Source organism: Schistocerca nitens, chromosome 3, assembly GCF_023898315.1.
Source record: "Schistocerca nitens isolate TAMUIC-IGC-003100 chromosome 3, iqSchNite1.1, whole genome shotgun sequence".
Classification (NCBI taxonomy): Eukaryota; Metazoa; Arthropoda; class Insecta; order Orthoptera; family Acrididae; genus Schistocerca; species Schistocerca nitens.
This window is the reverse complement of record NC_064616.1, coordinates 336,763,352-336,786,564: the sequence shown is the minus strand read 5'-3', so window position 1 is coordinate 336,786,564 and position 23,213 is coordinate 336,763,352. Positions and strand designations below refer to the sequence as shown.

Here is a 23,213-nt window from a genome sequence, read left to right as displayed (position 1 = left end):
ACTTTGTCCACTAATCCTGAACACTATCTGTACTTGAGATAAAACTTTTGTGTTGAGCCGTCAAGTACTCTGAAATCTGCTTTTTGTCACTTTTGCTAAACAGAAAAATTTCCTACCTTTTTTAATATTTCTATTTAAGGCTGAAATCACCGATACTGTAACCGCTTTATAATCGCTGATTCCCTGTTCTGCGTTAACTGTTTCAAATAGTTCGGGTCTGTTAGTCACCAGAAGGTCTAATATGTTATCGCCAAGAGTCGGTTCTCTGTCTAACTGCTCAAGGTAGTTTTCAGATAACGCACTTAAAAAAATTTCACTGGATTCTTCGTCCTTGCCACACGTTATAAACGTCTGAGTCTCCCGGTCTAAAAAATTGCCGTAGCGGACGGTATTTCACGTCCACTAGGCGGGGTATTGGTAAAAGTTTTCAACTAGCAATAATCGCACCTCGGATAAACCTCATTGGTTACGATATTGCCACTTTTTCACGCTATTCAAGTATCATCCACTGCCCATTGACATTATATTCAGTACATAACAAATATATCCTTCTAGGCCGCTGATTAAGATGGATGGATAGGAGCCTCAAACTTTTGAATACTCGTGTCTTCAGTCACTGACAACACAGAGGAAAGCATCAGTGGAATGAACATTAAATACACGCATATAATCTTAAGTAAAATGTACACTGATTAGCCAAAACATTATGACCACTGCCCACCGCTAGACTAAATGCAGCCTGATGATGTCAAAGGTACATGATGTAATAATGGAAGTGTATAACCTGAGCAGAGACGATTGAGGAATCAGTCTACCGACACTACAGGTCGCCCAATGACATAAACCACTTTGACAAGGGACAGAGTGTTATGTCGGGCATCTGGGAATGAGCATCTTGGGGATGGCGAACTAGTCTGCTGCTTGCTGCTACTGCTGGGAGCATCTATGGAATCAGGTTGAAGGATAGTGAAACTACGAATAGGTGACAAGGTGCTGGTTGTCTACATCTCTTTACAACATGTGGAGATCAGAGACGTTTTCATTTTACAAAGTAGTATAGGTGATGATATGTGACATCTCTGATAACTGAGTACAGTGCTAGTGCAGGCACAAGTATTTCTGAAGACAATGTTGAACGCACAGTACTGAAGATGAGGCTGCATAGCAGACAACCCCAACATGTACCAATGTCGACCCAGTGGCGTAGTTAGCTGCAATTGCAGTGAGCTCAGGATCACTGACATTAAAATGAGCATCAGTGTAAAAGTGTTACCTGGTCGGATAAATGTCATTACTTGTTACATGTCGATTGTTGTTACCGGATATGCCACCATCCAGCCAAATGGCAGCTCAAAAAGTGCAATGTAGCATGGACACAAGTTGGTGGCGGATGTACGATACTATTTACCTGGGTTCCATGGAACCTGCGGTAGCAATTGAAGGCACCATGACAACAGTGGACTACCTGAACATTTTTAAGGACTGCCGGCCTCCCTTCATGCTTGATGTCTCCTCCGATAATGATGTTTCCCTGTAGCAAGTTAACCGTCCATGTAACAACGACAGTGTCATGTTACAGTGGTTTGAGAAGCATGATAGTGAACTCACGTTGACGTCTTGGACACCAAAAGCCCCTGATCTGCACCTGGTCAAATACATCTGGAATCCTATTGGGCACGAACCCCTCATAAACCACAACATGGTAATTTACGGGAATTGTGCCACATATCCCCGGAAACATACCAACGATCTGTCTAATCCATGACAACAGATTCTCTGCTGTTTTGCGCTCTAAAGATGGACCAGTAAGCTATTAAGCTGGCGTTCATAATACTTCGGCTTATTGGTATATATTCCGTGTTTTGTTTTGTAACGTATTTCATCGTCATGAGGGCATCTGTACACAAGAGTTTACGAAACTACAAAGAACCACTGCCGAGCTCAATCCAAACTTTTTTCCTCACATTTCTGCGTAAATTACAACCATGAAACACTTTACTGTGCCCTAATGTTTGGGAGAACGCTTCTCAGTTTAGAGATAATTTTGAAATTTCGTGCTGTTATTTCCTTTAGTGAAGTAATGCTGTCAGTGTCCCTACAGTATGTTTATAACAGGCGTATTGACTCCTCCAAGAAAAGAGTGACAGGAAACAGAAATGACTCAAAGAAAAGCTGCACCTTTCGTCACAGTTTTGTTAGGTGAGGACGAAAGCGTCACAGAGAGGCTCATCCAACTCCAGCATATGGAACAGTCTTAGAAGACTTAACTAAAATAATGCTTCTTCCTGTGCATATCTCTCGCAAAGGCCATGATGGTAGAATAGGAGAGATCCGAGCTCACACAGATGCTTACCAGCAGTCATTCTTCCTGATCTCTGCATTCGCTACTGTAACACAAAGGGGGAAGGGGGAGATCGGACAACGGTACACATAGTACCCTCCTCCACACTCCATAAGGTGGCTCGTAGAGTGTTGATGTTGATGTAGAAGTCGATGTGTGCCATATTGTCTGAGCGTGAGTTATTAATTACTTTGTATTTTTTATTCACGTAGCGTTTACGTTCATTTGATTCCTGTTGAGATTTAAGTACGACAACTTAATCAGAGTAATTATTTGTAGCACCTGTTGGCCAGAGACTTGAGAGATACTCCAAGTGTCACTAGACGGCGTTGGCTACCACCGAGCTGGTTCTTGCTAAAAGCAGCAGGAGAAAGGCGCGCATTACAGTTTACTCGCTTGAACTGGTAGGTGAAGTGATATGTATTATATGTGTCTCTTTCGTTGAAGCTACGTAATGTAATTGAGATTCGGTGTAGCAGCAACACTCACTGGTACATGTAAGTTTTATTTCTGTCTTGAAGCCTTTGAAATTCATAAAATGCACGAAATTCGGAAAGCATTCCAGTTCAGTTAGTAGGCGATCAGACTGTTATGTGTAAATAACCACTAGCAATTAATTCTTTCGTATTGCTGTTGCTGTAAAAAGAAATTAGTCTTGCGTATTTTTAGTGCTCTGCATCCTATTACTGTTGTTCCGCTGCTATTGTTGTTCGATAATATATAACAGTGCAGAGTGACATAAATTCTACGTTTTATTTTTACTTCTTTCCATCCAGCAGTTTTAAGGTGTGTGTATTGACTTTGATCTGTGCTATTGCATTAAATTTCTAGACATCGTGTGTCGATTTTTGGAGGAAGTGCAATAAAAAGTATGTGGATAAATGTGGACTTTACAATATGTAGGGATTTAACTAATGAGGTGAGACAGTAGCATACTCCACTCAAACTGCAGGTAAAAACATTTTGTATTAGTAGTTGGAGAAATAATGCCATTCTGTCAATTATATCTATATACAATCATTGCAACGTCATATTTCACTTATACGTTAACCCAATACTATTAAATTTCCAGCAATGACCCAAAAGCCGATTGCTTGACAAGCGCTCTTTATAGTTTGTTGGATTCCTTGGGAGTATTGTAACCTCCTTCAGTAACGTTACTGTACTGAAGTTGTGAATTGTTTGTCACGAAACAGAAACCGCTGGTGATACGGTACTCAGTCTGTCACTTTAGAAAATAAATTTTGACCTTTCCATTTCAGAACATTTTTCCCCACAAGCGACTAATCAACTGGCATTCCCCATCTTCTCCCTTGTACACTTTCACCTGTGTCAATTTTCGCTTCTAATAATGATACGCATTGTATAAAATCTTGCACTTAGCTGTCCCTGGCGCCCCTCTCAGCTTGATGCCACAAGCGGCAGCTTTTGATTGTGATACGGCCCTGCATAGAAATCTTGCAGTCGTGGTGCCTCTTGGCGCCCCTGACAGCTTGGTGTCCAAGCGGCGATTTGTGTCGCTTGGGACTTCAACTTATCTTGACTACATTTAAACACAGACATCTGTAGGACCTTGTCGTCAGAATTTGTATTTGTATTATGAGCTATAGCTTTCTCCAGTATAAGCTGTTGCTTTCGCCCTGTTCCATCTGGAGCTGTGACAGAAATAGCTTTCACGCCTTTATTATCTAATAGCACTTCTTTCTAACGCAGTTTGAGATTTGTGTAAAAGTCACAATTTCTTCGATTACAACCGAATTGTAAGTAATGGGAACGGAAGTGAAGTTAAATGTGCAGTGTTTAGTGCGCTTTAGCGTTATAAACATACAATTAACTTCACAGTAAACTTTGAGCTACTTATGAGATGTTGCAAGGTATTTATCATATAACATGGCCACTCCTGTTCTTCAAGAGTTGATACACTGAGGTTTTTCTTATTTGTTTTGATCAGTTTACTGCATTATTGTGGTATTTGAAGTCAAATATTTAACACTGAAAACCTAGAAATTGGAACATGTGTATTGTGCTTAAGTCATTTTTTGTTAGTTCCTTTAAGAATTTATTTAGTTATTTATTTGTCCTCTGATCATTTAGCACAATATTATTGGACATGTCAAATCTATTACATAGGATTTTACATGTAGCAAGTTTGACTCATGTATGAGTCATAAACAAACAACATGCATATGTTACACACACAAAAACACACACCCACACACACACACACACACACAGACACACACACAGATGATATGTACATAGGCCTACACCAACTGCACACACTATGCTTTCCCTCACAAAAGTTTGCTGTTCATTTTGGCTAGCCTCAGGTCAGCGAGTGTCATATACAGTTTGGTATCTGCAACACACAAAAAAGTGTGCTGTATGAAAATATGTACAGGAAGTTTTCCTTGAATATGTTTTAGAATGAATCTTCACCTTTGTCACATGTTAAATATCTTAAATTTTGCTCAAAAGTGAAAACTTCTTTGAAACAGTTATTGAGTTTATGAGAAAATATAATTCTGTGTGGTATGAGGGACTAAAAGTGAACTAAGTATGCATCTTTCCAACCTTCAAAGATGCAAACTGCTGAAATAATTTGCATAGGAAGACAGAGTGGAGCTACTGTGAAAGTTTGCATGCAAATTCTTCTCAAAAAAGCCCAAAGTATTAGTCCACATTAATTCCTAAGGTTTTGTGTAGTCTGTATTATTTTTAAGGCCACGTTTGTTACACCTTTAAACATTACATGTTTTACACTTTGGGTAAATTGGAGAAAACTGAAGTGTCCACGAGCTGTGTGTATTTAGAAAATAATTCCAAGAAATGAATGAGAAGTATTAAAGGTGATTAAAGAGCTGATATAAAAAATGAGAACTTGTGAAGATAAAAAAGTACCAGTTCCTCAACTAATCTAAAGCATGTCACTGATTGTAATGCCTATGGTACATATTCCTAATTTATTATTTTCTGGGGGAGTCTTTCCCACACATTAATAATGTCAGAAGTAATTCATTATTTAAACACATGGATAGGCACAAATCTCAAATTGTCCGTACATATTCATTACATTATAGGTTCAATATCTCTAAGTGGCTTGCACTAACATAATTTTATACCACTGCATCTTCATTTATATCATAATATCAATATATAATATAATATATAATATATAATTTCATTAATTAAATTAATTTCACAAAAGGTAGTCTAACTGCTGAGTTTAAAAGGTCTTCAAAAATTGAGTGTGCTCTATCAAATAGCATAAAAAGTACAGTAAATCGAAAGTATAATCATTGTCTACACCTTCAAGATCCTAAATAACTTATTTCAACTTACAAACTGGCCTCTGATATTTATGATCTAATGAAGGATCACATTATGAAAAGTTGTATATGGGTAGATGTTTGTGTAAGATAAGCACAAAATTTTCACAACAGACTGAGATGTCATCATCCGTTATTTTGGACTAATCACATCATGTTGGTGGACTCCAACTTTATATGTATTTCCATCCATGTCACAGGAGAGTACAGAAGCAATAATTTAGTGGTGCTCCACTTGGCTTACATTCACTGAGACCAGTCATATGAGTATGTTTGCATCTGTTTGTGTCTGAAATTTATGGTGTGATCAGTGAACTTGTTCTTTACCTCTGCTGTTCATTAAGCATTCGTATGTCAGGGCCTATTTCTTACTTATATATGCCCAGTGTCATTGTTAGTGAGTTTTTTAGTGGTTTAAATTTTGATGGACTGTTGTAAGCAAATCTGTCAGGCTGTATCATGAGGATTATGGAGAAGTATTAGGTGGGTGCACATTCATACCACTCACTGAAATTGCATAATTCCTAAATAGAGTAAATGATAATCTAACACACTGAAATGAATGGTTATATCAAAGTGCTTGTAACACCCCTGACTATAGGTCTCAAAAACTGTTAAAACTTTGGAGGAGCTCTGTGTCAACTGACAGCTGGATGTATGACAATCTTACAAGTCTCCATTCATTGAGCTCAGCTTCATAGTTAGACATTTCAACTATTTCTTACAAACGGATGTGCTCCAGCTATGTAAAATATGCACCCGAATCATCAAAGAATCCATTGAAATTAAGATCATAAAAAATTGATTAAAAGTGACTGTATGTCACCATCGGCAATGGCCTTGCCGCAGTGGATACACCGGTTCCCGTGAGATCACCGAAGTTAAGCACTGTCGGGCGTGGTCGGCTCTTGGATGGGTGACCATCCAGGCCGCCATGCGCTGTTGCCATTTTTCGGTGTGCACTCAGCCTCGTGATGCCAATTGAGGAGCTACTCGACCGAATAGTAGTGGCTTCGGTCAAGACTACCATCTTACGACCGGGAGTGCGGTGTGCTGACCCCACGCCCCCCCTATCCGCATCCTACACAGAGGATGACACTACGGTTGGATGGTCCTGGTAGGCCACTTGTGGCCTGAAGACAGAGTGTTTTTTTTTTTTTTTTAGTATATCACCATATCATGCTCTATCGCCCTGACCTCCCTTCTGGAAAAGAGCAGTGAAACCCAATACTGTAAATCAATTGGAATTAATAAATAGCATTGATTTAATAGCCCTGGGAGTGGTGGACTGAGGAACGTTAAGTGAAGTGCTTCTTCAGAGAGCAAAACTAGAACAGAAACTTACAACAATAGTCATATTGTGTACCCTTGAGTGCTAACATACATTTCTTGAGATTGCTCTAGCTCACACAATATCAGACCATCAACACATATGATACTGACAACTTAATGTGTTGTTGAAATTGATTAATTACTTAATGAAAATACTAGGTTGTGTATTGTAAATCTTGCGATGAAGCAGAGCCCTCAGGAACACGGAATAAGGCAAGTTCCACATTAACAAGGAGATGCAGTCCTTGCTGGCTGCCTATGTAAATATGCTAGTGACAAATTATGCCTAGTGCTAAACTTCTGAAAATGATACTTATGCTAATTACCTTCTGATTAATTAATTTATGTATGTTATGAGACAAACAGCAGCTTGGGAATAAACAACTGTTCCTCTTTCTGTGCTACTCAGCTGCTGTTTCCATTTAATGTTTTAAGTAAAGTTTTTGTGTAACTTTACACAGACCACTTGCTATCTGCTGTGTATGTCAGTACCAGGACCTGTCCTATACAAATGTTAGAGTTATGTGTAATTTACATTCTGATAGTTTGTAGATGTGTCAAACGAGGTGTCCCTTAACTCTGTTTTTAAATATGTGAGGCTTTTCAGTTTCCTACTCAATGTCCACTGGCAACTTATTAAATACTGTTTCATTGTGATATGGAAATCCAGTTAAAATCTCTTCTTCCAAAACTCTGCAGCTTTAATGTCTTTATCATTCCATAAAAATAGATCTCCTGCCATGCAAACAAACTCTATTCTTGGGCACATGAGTGAATATTCAACTATTCATGTTTCTCTGCATTTGACTGGTCACTTTTAGATTCCCTCACGTAACTGTGTTTACTGTACATTTTGTGACTAATTTTCTTAAACTATTCAGTGTTTTCTATGTACTGTACTGTAGTTGCTGCCCTTACATGATTTCCTTTTTGGGGTGCATGTTTGCATTTTGCAGAGAGTTCATGTGTAAATATGGCAGTCTCAGGTTGGTTAGATAAAGCTCATCCTTGACTAAAGATGAATTTGAACGGTTTGGTGGTTATACATTAAGTGCTGTGGGTCAATCTTCTGTTTTGACTCTCTGTTTTACTGGCTGCTTTGCTTCTGATATTTGGTGGAGCTATGGTCAGAAGTGGGTCAACATTTGCGGACAGGTGCAGGCCTCAGACATCCATTGACAGTCCTGACAGCATCATTTAAAGCACCTTCTACTTGTTTGGAGTGGCAAGAACCTCTCATACTGCTGCCACATATTCTCCAGCTGCAAAACATAGTTACATTGCTGATGATCGAAGAACTCATGTTGAACCAGTCAATTTACATATAATGTTGCTCCATGCACACATTTAACATTTTTGCTCAGTGCAGTGTTATTTAAATGCAGTGTACACTTTAGGTCGCCTGTCAAGTATTCTAGTTTGGTGTAGTGGTGTACTGTAATGCCTCTAGATTTTACTTCCAACAGTCTTGTGGCTTCTCTATTACGCAGGTGAAATTTAAATACTTGAGTTTTTTTCTGGATTAGATTGCAGGTTATTTTCTTTGTAGCAGATCCAAAAGGGAACCAAATCCTGTGTCAGTTTTCTTTCAGACTCTTCAGATGTTCTTCCTTGAGCAATGATAGCAATGTCATCTGTCTGTTTGAAGCTTTCTATTTCAGGCTGGTATGGCTGGTCATTTGTGTACATTGTACAGCTTAGGGGGCAGAATGTTTGCTTGTGACAGTCCATTCTTTTGATTGCTCTATCTACTTTTTCTCCCCTGGGGTATATAGAATTTTCAATTCTGTAACATTCCTCTTAAGATGTGCATTAGTCACAAGTCCTTCATTATTTGGTAGAATTTTGTAAGTTGTCATCAGTGGTTTGCTGCATCATATGCAGCAAAAATGTCAGCAAAGGCATCAGTAGTCATTAATTCCATTTTGAAACACTCTTCAATGTGTTTGATCAGATTTAATATTTGGCTAGACCGCACTTTTCCATGTGTGAAATCCGCTTGTTCAGATATAACTTTCATACTGATTTTGGTTGCTATACTTGACAGAATCATTCTTTCAAATACCTCATATAGATAGCAGGTTAAGGAAGTAGGACAGAAATTTTTTGGCTCAGTCAGCTCTTTGTCAGACTTGGGTAATGCTACTACTTCTGTTTTCCTCTGCAGTCCAGGAGCCTGAAATATTTTCAAATGTCTGTTCACCATCCTCAATAGCCATTCATTAGTTTTGGTACCAAACTGCTTTATTTGTTCAGTTTGTATGTTATCACAGCCTGCTGGTTTATTTTCTCTCAGTTCTTGCATTGCTCTTCCCAGTTCTTCAGATGAGAATTGAGTTGCTAGAGATTTTCTCTAACCTATATGGAAGAAGCCTTCATGAATGATAGTTGTAGAGAGAGCACAGTAGTGTGTATCCTGTAAATGCTGAACTAGTGTCAATGGCTAATCCTTCCTTTGTAATTGCTCAGTTTATCTAAATTTTATTCTTGCTATCAACTACAAATAATATTATGGAGTTCATGTATTGAGATGTAAGTGTAAGAATCCCTACTTCCCTGCAAAATGTAAGATTATAAACTTTACACAAAATTATTATTATTATTATATACTTCTGTAGAATAAATTCTTTTTTCACCTTTGATGCAAAGCCCTAGAAGATTATCAGACAGTATGGTATCAAAGTGAGAGAGATTTGTAAGTGCAGAGTAAGCAGAACTGGGCTTTTTGATTAACTTATGCACATGCTGATGTCACCTTAGTTTATTACCTATATGGATGCCCAAGAACTTCACCAATTGATCTCTGCTTCTAGTATCTGTAAGTCACATTTGAGTTTGGAATTGCATAGTATGGGTTTTTGTAAGATTAAGGCTTACGATGTTTAAACCAGTTGTAATCCAGTGTGATTATTCTCCTACTTATGTCTTGTATCAAAGTATTTGGGCCCTTTAACAATATACTTATGCCATCAGGAAATATTACAGTAATTGAAGAGTTCTGCAGATCCCCATGTAATTCATTTATGTACATTGAGAAAAGGAGCAGCCAAGCACAAATTCTTGCAATACACCATAATTAAGGTGTCTGTAATGTGAATTTAATCTTATTCTTGGCATTTTATTTGCTAATGTAACCTTCTGTTTTCTGTTGTTGGGATATGAGTCCATTCTTATAAAACAAAATTCTTTAATGCAATAGCATTTTACTTACTTAGCAGAATGTTATGATCTACACTATCAAAGACTTTTACAAGATCACAGAAAATTCCTACATGGTAACTCCTATTATAAAGTTCTGTAGAATTGTGTTCATGAGGTCATACATTGCCATCTCATCAGAGAAGCATTAACAACAGTCAAACTGAAATGTGGTTAATACACCTGTGTTAGAAAGATAGTTTGGTATTCTGTTGTAAGCTACCTTTTAAAACAAAATGTGAGTATGATAAGGTGGAGATCAGTCTTTAATCAGATGTCAGTTACTTATCTTGCTTTTGTATATTGGTGTTATGACTATATACTTCAGTCTTTCAGAAAATGAACTTTGACTCTATTTCTAGTTGCAAAGATAACTTAAAGGTGGTGCTACCAACTCAACAAAGGTTTTAGTTCTTCTCTGGTGGGAGAGTATGAATTGTCTTTCTTTAGTAAGTTAACTGTCTTTGCCTTTGGAAGAGCATTTTCTCCATGTTTTCTGCTACCCTTAGGAGGGAGGCATGTTAACATGGGGCTGGGGAAGGTGCTGATGGCGGAGGGCATGGCTCATTTTGTAGTGGTGCCATTTGAGTCTATCAGTAGATCATGTTTCACTAGGCATGACGTGCACCTCAATAGGTATGGGAAGGAAGGCTGGCGGAGCTTATAGGTGACAGTCTAGTGGGTGGTTGTGGGATCACTCATGGGAAATTCCTGTAGTAGTTGGTGTTAGAGCTGCACCTTTTTTTAGAATGAACTCAGTTGATAGGCATCCCTGCTTCAAAGGAAGTCCCTCTAACAAAGCAATCGCCTTCAAAGGAGGTCAGGTATCCAAGTAGTGAAGGAATTACCATACTTCATTAAAATATAAGAGGTAAGTTAGTGAACTGCTTATAGATGTTGACTCTGACATTATTGATACACTCCTGGAAATTGAAATAAGAACACCGTGAATTCATTGTCCCAGGAAGGGGAAACTTTATTGACACATTCCTGGGGTCAGATACATCACATGATCACACTGACAGAACCACAGGCACATAGACACAGGCAACAGAGCATGCACAATATCGGCACTAGTACAGTGTATATCCACCTTTCGCAGCAATGCAGGCTGCTATTCTCCCATGGAGACGATCGTAGAGATGCTGGATGTAGTCCTGTGGAACGGCTTGCCATGCCATTTCCACCTGGCGCCTCAGTTGGACCAGCGTTCGTGCTGGACGTGCAGACCGCGTGAGACGACGCTTCATCCAGTCCCAAACATGCTCAATGGGGGACAGATCCGGAGATCTTGCTGGCCAGGGTAGTTGACTTACACCTTCTAGAGCACGTTGGGTGGCACGGGATACATGCGGACGTGCATTGTCCTGTTGGAACAGCAAGTTCCCTTGCCGGTCTAGGAATGGTAGAACGATGGGTTCGATGACGGTTTGGATGTACCGTGCACTATTCAGTGTCCCCTCGACGATCACCAGTGGTGTACGGCCAGTGTAGGAGATCGCTCCCCACACCATGATGCCGGGTGTTGGCCCTGTGTGGCTCGGTCGTATGCAGTCCTGATTGTGGCGCTCACCTGCACGGCGCCAAACACGCATACGACCATCATTGGCACCAAGGCAGAAGCGACTCTCATCGCTGAAGACGACACGTCTCCATTCGTCCCTCCATTCACGCCTGTCGCGACACCACTGGAGGCGGGCTGCACGATGTTGGGGCGTGAGCGGAAGACGGCCTAACGGTGTGTGGGACCGTAGCCCAGCTCCATGGAGACGGTTGCAAATGGTCCTCGCCGATACCCCAGGAGCAACAGTGTCCCTAATTTGCTGGGAAGTGGCGGTGCGGTCCCCTACGGCACTGCGTAGGATCCTACGGTCTTGGCGTGCATCCGTGCGTCGCTGCGGTCTGGTCCCAGGTCGACGGGCACGTGCACCTTCCGCCGACCACTGGCGACAACATCGATGTACTGTGGAGACCTCACGCCCCACGTGTTGAGAAATTCGGCGGTACGTCCACCCGGCCTCCCGCATGCCCACTATATGCCCTCGCTCAAAGTCCGTCAACTGCACATACGGTTCACGTCCACGCTGTCGCGGCATGCTACCAGTGTTAAAGACTGCGATGGAGCTCCGTATGCCACGGCAAACTGGCTGACACTGACGGCGGCGGTGCACAAATGCTGCGCAGCTAGCGCCATTCGACGGCCAACACCGCGGTTTCTGGTGTGTCCGCTGTGCCGTGCGTGTGATCATTGCTTGTACAGCCCTCTCGCAGTGTTCGGAGCAAGTATGGTGGGTCTGACACACCGGTGTCAATGTGTTCTTTTTTCCATTTCCAGGAGTGTATATTGGTGCACCACTCAAACAATTTGAGAGTTCAGAGGCTTCCTGTACCAGGATACAGATTAGCTAGCTGTTTTTCAAGGAATTCTTTGCGGAGTGGGGAGTGGCTATGTGTGTAAAAAACAGTATTCCATTTGAGTCCATAGACGTATCACGGCACTGCACTGAACAAGTATTTGAATGTTGTGCAGGGGCAGTTGAATGTAACGTTTATAAGTCCCCTGACTCTGACTTCAGAGCACTTCTGCACAAGCCATAGAGGGTTTTTGGTTCACTTTATAGGAAGTACCGAAATTAGTTACATGTGGTGACTTCGCTACTAATTTTGTATATGATTGCACAAGAAGAAGGATGTTGAAAGATTGTGTAAATTCATATCATATGGTGCAGATTGTGTCTTTTCCAACCAGGGTGCAGGGAAACTGTAGCACAGCCATTGACAATATTTGCATTCATTCTTCAGTACCAGATGGGCATTCTGTCAGTAAAGGAGTGAATGGCCTTTCAGATCATGATGCACATATTTTATCACTAAAAGGTTTTTGTACTCAAACAAATGTTATATATAATTGCAAACTATTTGGGAAAGCTAATTCAATGACAATAGAGAGTTTTTTAATCCTCATTAAGAAATAAGAGTGGCTGGATGTTTGTAGTGCTGATAAAATAGATGACAAATACAATGGTTTCCTTAACACATTTCTCACACTCTTTGAAAGTGGTTTTCCATTAGAACATTCTAAACAGAATGCTAGCAGAAAAAGGCAGCCTGGGTGGCTAACTAGTGGGATAAGGCTACCATGTAGAACAAAGTGGGAATTATATCAAAATGTTAAAAGCAGTCAGAATTGAGCTGGAGTGTACAAACAGTATTGTAAGGTGCTTAAAAATGTTATTAGTGAGGCAAAGAGTATTTGGTAAGCAAATACAATGGCTAATTCATGGGCTTAAGTTAAAACCATATGGTCAGTTGTGAAGGAAGTGTCTGGTCAGTAGCACAAGGTTGACAATACAAAGTGAGGTCATAGTAAAAATATTTCTGTTACTGATAGATCAGATATATGTACAGTATTTATCAGTCACTTTCTGATCATTGTTGGTGAATTAAATAAAAACTTAGTTTCTACAGGGAGTCATATAACTCTCCTGGAAAATGCCTTTCTGATCTTGAGTTCTGAAATACTCCTCTGTGATATTGACAAAAGTGGAAATTGAGTCAATAACTAAGTCACTGAAGACTAAGGACTCTCATGGATATGATGGGGTACCTAACAGAATATTAATGTGCGGCTTATGTTAGCCCTTTACTTAGCCATATTTGTAATTTTTCGTTTGAAGAATGGTCAGTTTCCAGAATGAATTAAGAATCTTTATTCACCATAAACCATTTCACATTGATATGGGTTTTGTCAGTTTGATACAAGATAAAGTTAGCTCTACAATGTTTATGCAGTACATAATAATACAATTAAAAGTAACAGTTTTTAAATGAACGTATAGTAATCTGGTAAATCAAAGTAATCTTTAAATATTATAAAAAGGGTGATCTGTTAACCAGTTGTACCATGTACCACTTATGTTTAGAACTAATTATATCCGTGGTCTGAGCAAAGACTGGTAACTTATTAAAAATTCTGATTTGGTTTACTTTGTGAGAATTTCCAGTCATTGCTAACCTGTGCCTAGGTATATCTAACTTCGACTTAGCCCTAATATTGTGGTCATGAACTCCCCCCCCCCCCCCCCCCCCCTGCACCCGACAACAAGTTGTGTCATATTATTTTTAATGTGAAGCCCTGATATATTTGTGTGTACAACAGTAAGTATTTTGGGCCTGGTGAAGAGTGGACAACAATGTTCCAAATGACCTGTCATACAAATTAAACGCAAAACTATCTTTTGTATTTTTAAAATGTTATTGACATGGGGGAATGCCCCATTATAATAATGCCATATGATATATCCGATTGGAAAAGTCCAAAGTATGTCATCCAAATGTAATTCATGCTTACCATGTCCCTTAGCTTCAAAAATAGGTATGATGCCTGAGATACCTTTTTGCAGACATTATTGATATGTTCTTACCAATTAAGTTTGGAGTCAATGTGAATACCTAGAAGTTTTACTGATTTAGTTTCTATATACTTTGTCATGTATAGTATGAGCTGTTGTGTTTTATTGGGATTACATAAGTGTTTATTAGCAGTAAACCAGTCCAAAGCTATGCCAGGAGATTCTTTTTTTATGTGATTGAGTTCAGAGATGTTCTGATGAGAAGTAAACAGTGTAGTATCATCTGCGTAACGTATGATAGGATGTGGCATTTGTAAGGCAGGTCATTGATTATAACAATGCGAAAGAAGGGCCAGAAGATAGATACTTGGGGAAAACCTGTGTCCATCTTGAGCAAGGAATAATGCAAATTCCTGATTGAAACGAATTGTTTCCTGTTGTTCAAGTAAGAAGTCTGATAAACAGTAATCAGCATGGATTTCAAGCTGGGAGAAGTACCAAAACAGCTGTACTGGAACACACAAAAGTAATAATCAGTAAATTGGAAGAGGGAAACAGTGTAATCGGGATAAATATACACTGCTGGCCACCGTAAATGCAACACCCTGAAGGAAGCATCCGAATCAAGTGAAATTTACACCATGGGTTTGCAGCGATGAGATATGCAACTGATTAGAATTTCAGCGCAGACGCACATCACGCACGCCTGTGGCGCCACCTCATAGTGCCATTTAAGGCTTGGCGATTTCGTCGAGTGTACGTTCGGCACGTGTGTTTACCTTGTGGTTGTTTCACAAGACGATCAGTTATGCCTCGTAGACAACAGCGAACATCGTTTGATCAAGTATCCGAGTTCGACAGAGGAAGGATAGTGGCTTACTGAGATTGTGGATTATCATACAGAGAAATCGCTAGTCGTGTTGGACGAAATGAAACAACTGTAATGCGGATATGTGACCGTTGGATGCAGGAGGGTACGACGGACCGACGTGGTCGATCGCATTCACCTCGGTGCACCACTGCACGTGCTGATAGGCAAATTGTGCGCATGGCAGTGACGGATCGCTCAGTGACATCCCGAACCATAGCACAACACATTGCGTCTGTAACGCATCATCCAGTGTCTGCGCGTACCATTCGATGCCGTTTACAGCAGAGTGGTCTGTCCGCAAGACGTCCATTGCTTCGTCTACCATTGACACAGAACCACAGACGTCTCCGTCGCCAATGGTGTGATGACAGACGGATGTGGACGGCAGAATGGAATGACGTTGTCTTTACTGACAAGGCACGCTTCTGTCTGCAGCACCACGATGGTCGGATTCGAGTGTGGAGACACCATGGAGAGAGGATGCTGGACAGCTGCATTATGCACCGCCACACTGGTCTTGCACCGGGTATTATGGTATGGGGCGGTATTGGATATTACTCTTGCACGCCTCTAGTACGCATTGCCGATACTTTAAATAGCCGGCGCTACATATCAGAGGTGCTGGAGCCAGTTGTCCTTCCTTACCTTCAGGGGTCGGCCACAGCCATATTTCAACAGGATAATGTGCGACCACACGTGGCACGCATTGTCCAAAGGTTCTTCGTCAATAACCAGATTGAATTGCTTCCCTGACCGGCTCGCTCTCCGGATCTTTCGCCGATAGAAAACATGTGGTCCATGGTTGCTCAACGGGTGACCCAGATTACATCCCCAGCTGCCACACCTGATGATCTTTGGCAACGTGTGGAAGCTTCTTGGGCTGCTGTACCCCAGGAACACATCCAACGTCTCTTTGACTCAATGCCGAGACGTGTGGTAGTGGTGATCTCCAACAATGGTGGCTACTCTGGCTACTGATTCTGGCAGGAACCACATGTCACAGACGTCTGTAAATGTAATCATTTGATACTTGGTCAACATGTTATCTACAAAATAAATTTTGTTGTGCTACCTCTTGTCTTTCTTGGTGTTGCATTTACGGTGGCCAGCAGTGCAGATTTGTCAAAAGCCTTTGACACTGTTGACCACAGCATACTTTGGGAAAAGCTTGAAGCTATAGGTATCAGAGAACTGGTAAAAAAGTGGTTTGAGTCATATCTGGAAAAGAGGATGCAGGTGGTTGAAATTACAGCACCGAATATTAACCAAAAAATTAAACTAAGATCAGATCCAAGGGAGGTCACAGTAGGAGTACCCCAAGGAAGTGTATTAGGCCCCTTGCTGTTCCTCATTTACATTAATGGTATTCAGCTGTCAGAGAGAAAAGCTGGAATCACGTTATTTGCTGATGATACTAGTTTAATAGTTAGTGACATGAAGCAATCATTGCACAGTACTGTGGACCATGTCCTACAAGATATACAAAAATTGTTTAGTGCAAACAAGCTAACACTGAATGCAAAAGAAACCTAATTATGTGCAATACAGAAAAATAAGTGAACATGACAACCTAAATCCCACCATGGAGGGCAAACAACTTGAAAGAGTACAGTGTGCAAAATTCCTGGGTATGCACATTGATGAGAAGATAAACTGGAAGGACCATGTGGTGAGCTTAGCACTAAAACTAAATTTAGCATGTTTTGTACTTAGAATAATTTCAAGAGTTTGTAGTAATGACTGTACCAGATTAGTACATTTTGGCTGTTTTCAGTCCATTGCATCCTATGGAATAGTATTCTGGGGAAAAACAAGTTGTCTCTAAATGATATTTTCAAATTAAATAAACACGCTATTCAGATAATGACCCAGAGCCCACCACAAACACATTGTAGGCCCCTTTTCAAAGCATTAAAATTTTTAAGAATTCCATCATTATACATTCTGAAATGTCTATTGGTGATCAAAAGAAATCAGGACAAAATAAAAACCAACATAGACTACCATAATTACGATACACAGCAATGTAAAGATCTCCACTTACAAGCTGTAACAAGGACCCAAAGTCAGAAACATATATGTAATCAAGGCATCAAACTTTTTAATGCACTACCAAAACATATCAAAGAGCTGGAAAATGAGGATAAATTTAAAACTGTGAAAAAGAATCACACGCTTGACAAATGTTATTACAGTGTAAGTGAATTTCTATGCTCAACTGTATTAGAATATAAAGAAACACATGCTTGACAAATGTTATTACAATATAAGTGAATATCTCTGTGCAACTGTATAAGAATATATGTTTAAGTTAATGTGACAAATGAAATTACATCAGTGAATATGTCTGTCAAGTACATAAGAAGATTAAGAACCACATGCTTAACAAATACCACTACAGTATAAGTGAATAGCTCTGGCTCAACTGTATAAGGATGTATGATACCATAAATGTGACAAATGAAATCACAACATCAAGGAATAGGTCTGTCAAGCACATAAGAAATTATGCTATAAAAACACTTATTAGTTGTATATTGTATTAAACATGAGATAGATTCATATGAATTCAGCATAGAAAAAAATTTTGTAAAGTTGTTAAAATGTATCCTGACAAATCCTATATCACAAATGTGATCATTGGGATGATAAATAAATAAATAAATAAATAAATAAAGGTGATGATGACTAAAGTGTTCTCTTGCAACCCATAGTATTACAATTTCTTTAGTAGGATGTCAACAGGAATGCAATCAAATGTCTTGCTATCAAATCTACAGCTCGGTTTTAGAAGTGGTTTAATAACTGAAAATGCTTTATTCTCTGTTCTCCATGAGGAACTGGATGGATCAAACAAAAGATTTCAAATGCTAGGTATCTTTTTTTTAATCAAGTAAGGCACTTGACTGTGTCGATCACAAAATATTGCTCCAGAAGTCGGACCATTATGGAATACGGGGAGTAGCTCACGATTGGTTCACCTCTTACTTTAACAACAGGCAGCAAAAAGGCATTATCCACAACGTTGAGAATGGCAATGACATGGGTTCTGAGCGGGGCATGGTCATAAGGCGGGATGACCCAGGTGTCAGTACTAGGGGCCACTTCTGTTCCTCATTTATATAAATGATATGCCCTCTAATATAATATAAGGGATTGTAAAATATTTCTGTTTGCCGATGACAGTAGCTTGGAGTAAAGGATGTTGTGTGCAACATTGGCACTGTTCAAATAGTGCAGTTCATGACATGAATTCATGGTTTATAGAATATAAGCTAATGGTAAATCACAGTGAGATTCAGTTTTTAAATTTCCTAACTTAAAAATCAACTAAACCAAACATTTTAATTGCACAGAATTGGCATATGATTAGTGAAACTGGACATTTCAAACTTATAGGTGTTCAGATAGGCATAAACTGTCATGGAAAGCCCACATTCAGGATATTGTTGAAACACTTAATATTGCTGTTGTTATTATTCAAACAGTATGTGAAGTAAGTGATAGTTCAACACAAAAACTAGTCTACTTAGCTTATTTTCATTTACTTATGACATATGGTATTATATTTTGTGATAACTCCTCCCATTCTCAAAGGATATTTTTGGCTCAGAATCAGGCTGTTCGGGAATATGTGGTGTAAGTTGGCGAACCTCTTATTGACCCATGTTCACTAGTCTGAGTATTCTGACATTGGCCTCTTGATTAACATACTGCTGTTTCGTGTTAACAATATCAGCTTATTCCCAAGAACTAGCAGCTTTCACTCAGCGAATACTAGGCAGAAATTCAGTCTGCATTTGGATTGCATTTCCTTGACTCTTGTGTAGAAAGATGTTCAGTATACTGCTGCATCCATTTTAAATAGCTACTATAAAAATTCAAAAATCTTGGCAGTAATCCACATACTTTCAAATTGATACTGAAGAGTTTTATCATGGGTCACTCTTTCTATTCTGTGGAGGAGTTCCTTGAAAAATTAAGCTGATTCTTGTGACATATTGTTAACTTATGGCTTGTCTTTTTTGGGTTCATAATCATTTTATTTTATCTGTTATTACTTTTATGTTGTAATTTCATCTACTGACACGTTCCATGACCTTGGAGATTTCCTCCTCAATTTGGTCCTACAGAACTAGATGTGTAAAGTAAATAAATAAATAAATATATTCACTGAATGTAATGACTTTTAGATTACTTCATATATGTCTGTTAGAAGAAAAAGAATACATCACTGTTTGATATTTTCTTGGATGTAAACTATAGAGGAATAAACAAAAAGAAAACCTCTGCATTTAAAAAGCAGGAGTATTATAATGCCTAAGAATCCTAAAGAATTGCATACGAACAGCTCTTGCTTATGTCATATTACTCCTTCTTCCATACTGGTACTTATTTCACACTTTGCAAGACTGCCTTGAGATAACTTTGCAAATTGAGAGAAAGGTTTTCTTTGGCTGAAGAAAGATATAATAGGTACTTCAGTGAGGATAAAATAGTTATAGGTCCCAGTTTCTACATATTCAGATTACTGACACTAGATAACCAAAACTGAACAATAGGATGGATTTAGGAATGTTAACCAGTCTCTCTGCAACCACTGACGTGTCCTTCTCACCATGGCATCATCCTTTTATTTGAAAACAGTCATATCATTATGTCATGTAACAGGTGAAGGTGTGCTAGTAACTACTGTAATTGCCAATTACAGTTACAGATAAGACACTTTTTTTTACATTTAAACACTCTTAGTATATATAGTTTCTACAATTGTGGTCATATTTCATACTTGTAAAACACACTGTTAACATGGGTGTCTGTGAGACATAACCACTGTCAGTGTGTCAGGCGCCAGTTTGGAAGCCCGCAGGGGCTGGTCAGATACATGCTACACTTCTGTAACTTTCCAGCCACAATAATCAGTGATGTACACACGTCTCATTCCAAGGGCCATCTCCTTTCTCACTACCACCAGAGAAAGGGAAGGAGAGCTGTGCAGCTCTTAAACACAATTTATAACTGTGTACCACCTACAAGTCTCAGGCTCTTCTAAAGACATGTGTTATTCTTCTGCACACTACAGCGCTGGAAGTGTTCAATCATAAATCAGGGTACATATTTTAGTGTTTCATTGTGTTTTAGTTCATATTTTATTTATTAATTATAGTTTTAGTGATTATAAATTTGTTTCTGTGTAAGCATGAAGCTGAGTGCTGAAGCAATATGCACAAATAGCAAGCTCCTCAAAAGATGCAAACATATCAGATTGTAAATGTGTGTTGGAAACTCTGTGGATATATCCATTTGGAGAACTTAGTTTTGAGTGGAAAGGTGGCATGATCAAACAGGGATGGCCTACATCAAATCTTCCATATTTAAACACAATAACTAAAAATTATGTCAAACATTTTCAAGAATCTACATACACCTCTTACAAATGGCTATGTTGTAAAGAGACCAAATATTGTAATGTTTTCCATGTGTTTTGTTTTCTTCAGTTGTGGACAAAAAACACAAACAATTTTCACAACTTTAGGAAATTACATGAAAATTCCAAGGACCATATTACATCTGTATGACCATTCATTAAATTTGGCAGTACACGGATAGATGTTTGTTTGAACAAAACATTGATATTAGATATTCAGAAGCATCAAAAAAGTGAAGAAAAGAGACTCATTTTGAGCTGTTTAATTGATATCATATGTTTCCTAGCTGCACAAGAACTTCCTTTCAGAGTACATGATGAAACAGAGAATAGTGATAACTGGGGCAATTATGTTGAACCATAATACTTAATGATACAAAAAAATTAATGTTTGTCAGATCACTTGTAGATTTCCACTGTTTTTAAGGTATCTAATGTGGCATATGGGATGACCTTATCTACTCTATTGCTGAAGTTATTAATAGAGAAATTTCTAAAGAACTGAAAGACGCACAATTTGTTGTGGTCGTTATGGATGAAATTGTAGATGTTTCAAGCGAGTCACAACTTTCAACTATTTTGTGATAGGTTTCTCCCACTGGTGAAGTGTGTGAGAGATTTTTGGGATATGTTGATATCAGTGATAACCAAAGTGCTGCAACCTTTTTGGTTGCATAAATGAATTGGTTGCATAAATGAATTGGTTGCATAAATGAATTGGTTGCATAAATGAATTGGGCTGTGGTACAAAACCTTGGACATTTAGTGGCTGTGCTGTCATGGCTGGACAACATAACTGGGTACAGAAACTTGTGACAGGTAAATGCCCTTCAGCTCTCTTCATCCATTGCTATACTTAGACTAAAATTAGTACAGAAAGAGTCTGTTGAATACATGCAGGAATGCAATAATTTTTTCATACGATTTCTGGTTTTTGACTCTTATTTCTCCAAAACATTTAAAAGATCTAACACTATGGATGAATTAATCAAATGACGTTTTCCTTCAGTATCCAATATCAGATTGTTATATATCAGCATATTAATTGATCTGATGGGAAACTGTAAAACTAAACTCTAAGAGCTTTTCAAGTGTATGAAAGATGATCCTAATGTGTGGGATGACGAAACACAAGCATGTGCCAAAGGCTTTTACCTGACACTTAAGCAATTTAGTTTCAATTTCTTGCTTAATTTTTTTAAGTCAGCAGCTCTTTTCAGAATAATGCTAACTAAATTCTTTGATGAAAGTTGGCCAGTTTCAGACTGAGTTATAGGAACTTCACTGTAAATTTGAAGAAGTGTGGTGTAAAACCAAGCCAAAAGAAAGTGATAGTGAGCCTCCAAGAAAGATGCAACGATGGTGTGACAGACAGGGAAACATCTCAATGTATATGGTTTTCTGAAATTGTTGATATCTTGTGTCAGTTAACTTACAGGTATGCTGACTTGGATAATTTGGGGCTTCTTTCACTTATGAATTATGAAAAGTATTGCCAAAATACAGACAACTTCCCTAAGGCTGCATTTAATTCCTGGATGGTATCCTGCAATGATATCCCTCAACTAAGGATGGATATATTCTTCAGATGAATTCCAGAGCAACCATTATTTAGCAAAGTCATTTCCTCATCTCCTGTGGTCTCAGTGAAGCAATACCTAAAGCATCAAAACTAACTAAATTAATTTTAACAATTCCTGCAACTAGTGCTTCTGCAGAAAGATCATTTTCACATTGAAGAGAATCAGAACTTATCTTCAAGATACACAGCCAAATGATTCCTCAAGTCTATGAAACAACAAGTCATTCTACTCCTCAGTAAATAAAGTTTTTGACAAGAAGGATCACGGAATTGACACCAAATATAAATAAAACTCATGAGTACTGGAACTTTTAATATCATCCTTAGACAATCTTTCAAAACAGCATGTAGGTACAATAACAGGTACTGTTCAAGTATCGAGAATCACTCAGTAGGCCTAATATTTATGAGGTCAGACCTTGTACTTTAATAAACAGTGTGCAACATTTTTCAGTGTAATATTAGGGCATGATATGACACAATAATGGATAATTGTAAACAATAAAGTAATAGTAATATCAGTGACAATAATAATAATAGTTGCAACAATAACACGTTACTTGGGTAATCATAAACAATAACATAATAATAATAATAATGATGACAATAGTAATAATGATAGTAATAATTACAACAACAATACTATCACTGTAACAATTTTTGATGACAGTAATAATAATAATAATAATAATAATCACAGCCACAATACCGTTGCTTTAACAAATACAGTTACAAATACCTCATGTCTCACCACTCTGATGTAAGTAGTGTCATCAGCAA

General features: G+C 38.7%; 1 non-coding gene and 1 pseudogene across 1 annotated transcript; one reads left to right on the top strand and one right to left on the bottom strand.

Moving 5' to 3' along the window:
- Positions 1–351: 351 nt before the first annotated feature.
- Positions 352–492, bottom strand: LOC126250447 (U4 spliceosomal RNA). The gene has a single exon (XR_007545683.1). It is a non-coding gene; the product is annotated as a U4 spliceosomal RNA (small nuclear RNA).
- A 6,008-nt stretch (positions 493–6,500) lies between these two features.
- LOC126250362 (5S ribosomal RNA) lies at positions 6,501–6,618 on the top strand (annotated as a pseudogene).
- Positions 6,619–23,213: the final 16,595 nt, after the last annotated feature.